Source organism: Drosophila grimshawi, unplaced genomic scaffold, assembly GCF_018153295.1.
Source record: "Drosophila grimshawi isolate 15287-2541.00 unplaced genomic scaffold, ASM1815329v1 contig_848, whole genome shotgun sequence".
Classification (NCBI taxonomy): Eukaryota; Metazoa; Arthropoda; class Insecta; order Diptera; family Drosophilidae; genus Drosophila; species Drosophila grimshawi.
The window spans coordinates 22,222,501-22,227,973 of NW_025063692.1; the positions used below are offsets into that span (position 1 = coordinate 22,222,501).

General features: G+C 39.0%; 1 pseudogene; it reads right to left on the reverse strand.

Moving 5' to 3' along the window:
* Nucleotides 1-1,467: 1,467 nt before the first annotated feature.
* LOC122322846 lies at nucleotides 1,468-2,900 on the reverse strand (annotated as a pseudogene).
* Nucleotides 2,901-5,473: the final 2,573 nt, after the last annotated feature.

Here is a 5,473-nt window from a genome sequence, read left to right on the forward strand (position 1 = left end):
TAATTCTACGATTAGGAAGCGAGACAGATTTATTAGTAAAAGTAACCTAGTATTTGTATGGCAATTAGGATACCGAAGGGCAAATATAATAAATGGTGTTTCTATTTGGGAGACTATATGCACTTGCATATTATTTTGAAAATCCTCAGTAGATCTAGTAGATCTATATTTGACGAACCCACAGGCTGGTTAAAATCAAAGATCCACAAAGATGATGCAGTTCTCAAAAAGCTAGGAAGTTGCGAACAAATTTTAGCAACGAGCATAACTCTATTGATTGTTTAATTAATGGCCTTCAGATCAGTTCAGTTGGTAGTGAATTCTGGGCGATAAAGGGCCTAAAACATGGCGATTACATTTATAAACGTGGTAGTGTTAAGGCAAAACCAATTGATGACTATAGACAGTCTGGGGGACAGTCTGTAATAAGAGTCCAATTATTTTAACATAGCTGTATAATTTCACTATATATCTATATGTTTTAAAGAGATCAAATTACAAATTATGCTGCTGAGTGCAGTCGGTGTTGGTATATGTAAGGAATTTGGATCATTAGGAAATACGAATAACAATAAAAATGCTGTTTCTGTCGAAGACAATAGAAAATAACTCTCACTTTTCAGTAATTTGGTCGCAATATGTGCTTATGTTGTTTGTGTGCTTTCGGCCCACTGTGCGAACAATTCACACGTTCATATTTTACGCAACGATTGATTGTTGGCGCTGCTGCTGCTGCTGCCCCTGCTGCTGTTGCCGTGCTGGATTTGCCCGGTGATATTCCTCTGGCTTGCGGCCCTTCAAAAAACTGCCAAGGCACAAACAACTATTGATTACATTTTTGTTGTTGGTTTAACAATTTTAAGTTAGTTGACTGCTGCCAAAATGACAAGTGTATGGAAATAGCCAGAAGTGGGACCAGATCCAGATCGGGTTTGTCGCGTGTGCCAATGGCCAATGGCGCGTTAAATATTGTTTGATTGTTGAATTGGTCGATTGCTCGATTGTTGAATTGCTCCATTGCTCGATTGGTCTATTGGTCGATTGGTCGAATTGTTCGATTGGCACATGCGCGACTAAGAGGCTCTTGGAGCGCTGTTAATTTTTGTTAATTTAACGTGCGAGTAGAGTAAGAGGCATCGATCAATAACCTGAAGCTGTTAGCTGAACCTGATGATCCCACAACTATTTGTCCACATATACATGTGCATGTGTGTATGTGTGTACACGGAGACAAATTTGTGTATGCTTTTTATTCTATTTTTTTTTTTTAGAAATTTGAATTTACTTTAGTATCGAAGACATTCTCAAAAATTCATTCATAATTTGTGACTGTTGATCGTAATTTGAGCGTTAAGTTAGGTTAGGTTATAGCGACTGTCACACTTAGGCCATATTTGGCCCGTTGTGATACCGAATGGGATCAAGGGATATTCTCCGGCAGTCGTGCCCTCAAAGCATTCTAACGAGTCAAACATTTGCCCAGCCAGATGCCGGTCTCGTATGTCGGAGCTCCGATAAACCAGTTAGGAAGTAGTTTCCCAGGATTGCCAGCCTTTTCCTGGCAAGTGCTGGGCAGAGGCAGAAGAAGTGTTCCGGGGACTCCACCACTTCATCCTCTTTGCAGCTTCTGCAAAAGTCATTGTATGCCACCTGGAGTCTGTTGGCATGAATGCCGACCAGCCAGTGCCCCGTTAGAGCCCGGATGACTGCAGAACAGTTGGTCCGACTTAGACTGCACAGCTCTTTGCTGCGCTTAGAGTTGATGATTGGCCATGTCTGGTGTGCTATGTGGGCACAGGTGGCACTTTGCCATTTCCTGCATGACCTGCGCCTGTACTCCTCCTTGATGTTGAGGCATACTTAGACCTTCCTTGTCCGCGAGGAGTGGTAGTATAGTACCTTTCCTAGCTAACTCATCGGCTTTACAGTTGCCTTCAATGTCCTGGTGACCAGGAACCCATATCAGGCTAATAACATGCTGTTTAGCCATCTCGTGTAGAGATTTGCGATAGCTTGTTACTGATATCGAATTGGATGATATCGAGCTGATGGACTTAATTGCTGCCTGACTGTCAATATATATATTTATATTGCCAGGGCTAACTTTGAGCCTTTCTAGGCAGTCTATTGCTTCCTTCATGACCAGTACCTCACCTTGAAGGACACTGCAGTGTGTTGAAAGGCTGAAGGATAACTGTATGTTGAGTTGCTCGCAGTAGACCCCTCCACCTACGCGGTTGTCTAGCTTGGAGCCATATGTAAAGAAGGTTATGGTTGCCGGTGGACCGGGGGCGCCATGAACCCATTCCTCCCTTTGAGGGAAGTATATGTTAAGGGGTGTTCCCAGTTGTGTTAGTGGCACGCAGTAATCTGTCTTAGAAGGGATGGTCGGCTTCCCTTCTAGGATAGAAGCATGGCCAGTACTCTGAGTAGTCCAGGCGAGGGATTCTCTGAGTCTTATGGCCGTGAGTGTTGACATGGAATGTACAGGATAGCGTCAAGTGCCTCACTGGATGTGGTATGAAGCGCCCCTGATATGCATAATTCAGCCATACGTTGAACTTTGTTTAGTTTAGAAAGGGTGGATTCCTTTTTAAGACAGGGCCACCTTACTGCGACGCCATACAGAAGTAGAGGTCTGACTATAGATATCCAACGATATTTGGGGACATACCCCATTTCAGTCCAATGGATTTCCTGCACGTGTATAGAGTGACTGTGGCCTTCTTAACCCGTGATTGGATATTTAGGTTCCAGTCTAGTTTCCTATCCAGTGTCAGTCCAAGAGAAGAGACTTTGTAATTTCTTGTAAAAAGAACAAGTTCCGTTTTATTTGGGTTTGCCCCTAATCCACTCTCTTGTGCCCAGCATGACAGTATTTTGAGCGTTAAATTTTTCATTTAAAATATATCTCAATTTGTACTGGTTTCTTTTTTTTTTGCAGTGTACGCATGTCTGTGGTCTGTGGTCACATTCTAAAGATTTGACAAATTCTCAGCGCGCTGCTGGCTAATTCATTAGATTCGTCATGCGTTTTGTTTCGGGGCCAATGCGTGCAAATTCTTTTTAATTAAAATCTCATATATGTATGTACTATACTATATATATATATATATATATATATATATATATATGTGGAAGAGCATGAAAAGTGCTGTCAAAATGAAATACGATAAAAACGGGGCAAAACGCTTTGACACCCGGCTGCTTCTTTTGTTTCTGCTTTTGCTTTTGCTTTTGCTTCTGCTTCGGCTTCGGCTTCTGCCTCAGCTTCAACTTCAACTTCAACTTTAGCTTTAGCTTTAGATATAGCTTTTGCTTTGGCGACTGCCTCAGGGCTTTTGCTCCTCCGCTTCTCGCGTGGGAAAATATTCAAACCACAAAGCTGTTGGCGTTGAATGAACGAGATAAAAACTCCAGCAGGGCATGCAGATAAAATAAATAGAAAATACACTGCAAATGGCCGCCAAAAAAAAAAAAACACAAGCAAAAAAAGTCGTTGCTTTGCTTCAATTATGGTTCATGAACCAATGTCTCAGCCAGAACCTGGTTTTCCGCATCCATAAAAAAAAAACCAAAGAAAAAGTTGTACTCTTAAAACTGGTGCATAATTAAACAATTTATACACAATAATTTATTAAAAACCCATCAAAACTAATTATTCCTATATATATATATATAAGCATATTCTCCATATAAATTTCAAGCTTTAAGTTTTGCATACTAAATTGCGCAGCGTGAAAATTAGAAATAAAATAGATGATGTTTTATACCCTTATATCATGGGTATAACCAAGGTCTCCTTGCCTCCATTTATAATCCCTTGCTCGTTTGTTCTGCTGAAATATATATATATATATATATATATCTTTCTGAATTCTTGAATAGAGATTTGTATTTCTAATTTTCTAGCTGTAAGCGTATTAAATGTTCGCCACACGCAGCATATTTGTTTTTCTTGATTCCGCAAAATTCTTTAGTTCTCATATTCAGTTTTTGGGAGTTTATTATTATTATTTTTGTTTGTTTTTTGTTGTGTAATCCGAAACTATACAGATTTTCAAGTGCAAGTGATACGTAACAAATAATTTGCTGATTCCATAAGTGTCTTAGACGGTGCGCCGGGTGGGGGGGAGAGAATTGGTATATTTAATAGATATACGTATATTTAATGTGGATATATTGTGCGACAGGGCGATATTATTAACTCAATAAACTGTTGACATCGATTGTAATAGCGTGTTTTGATTACTCGCGTTAATTTGAAACCATTTCGCGGTTATGCTCAAGCCACATTTAATATATAATTTGAGTGCGATACGTAATTGCCTGGGGCAGCTAAGAATGAAGGGCAATACTCTACAATTGGCCAATTCAAAACAATTGTGAAAAATATGATATTATTTTTATGAAACTCTTTCAGCTGTTTGACTTAGTTGTACATTTTTGATTCAATGTGTGAAATTAGAATTGAATATTTTCTTTTGGGTTTATTGAACTCAAAATTCGATGTTTAATTTATGTATTAGCAATATTAGGCCTATTAGCGGGCCTGGTCTGCTCTTCCAGTAGACTTTTGATTTAGACTTGTGCTTTGCTTCATACGCATATAAATTGCCAATAAATCTATTAATCCACTGCCATTTTAGAGTCTGACATTTTTTCTGATTATAAATTGTCTATTTTAATATGCCACATTCATTTGGCTGTAGCTCATCAATTGCTGGTTAAACTGAAATTAACGAGTTTGCAAATTGTTGTTAAAGGCACTTTCGGCATTTTATTTGCATGCGATTTTATTGTGTTTATTTTGTATATTTTTGGTTACATTTCAATTCAGTTCCAGCACAAGTGTACTTTTTTTTGTTGTGCTTGCGGAAAATGCTTTCAATAATTTAATAAAACATAAATAACAAAACAAAAATACTGCGTATATTTGCGATTATTGTCTTGGACTCAGAAAGCAAGCAAGCAAGTGTCAGCAAATTCGCTTAAAATTCGCAGAGTTTTTGTAGAAGCCAATGGCAATGGCAATGACGGTGGCAGTGGCAGTGGCAGTGGCATTCGAACTGACCGCTGCCGCTAAATTGTGCCGCGAATTAACAGCGGGGTATCCGTCAGTCAATGGCTGGCAAAAGTGCTTCGAAGGCCATTTCGCTTGGGCCGCAGGAAATGTCACCTTATACCCTATAGCCACCGTCCAAAACGTTGACGTTGCACGCTGCCCCATACTTATTAAAAAACGACGAGGAAAAAACCAAACACACACAAAGAAAAAGAAAAACAATAAAAACCAAAAAAGAAAAAAAAAACTACAACAAAAAAAAAAAAACGAACTTGGAAGCGTTTTTAATTTTGTCGATTTCCATTTTCTTCGTCGATTTCTTTTGCGCAGTTGGTTATATTAGGTTTTTGGCCTTAACTTAATTCTTTTTATGGCCGGGCATTAAAACATAATTACTACCACTCAGAA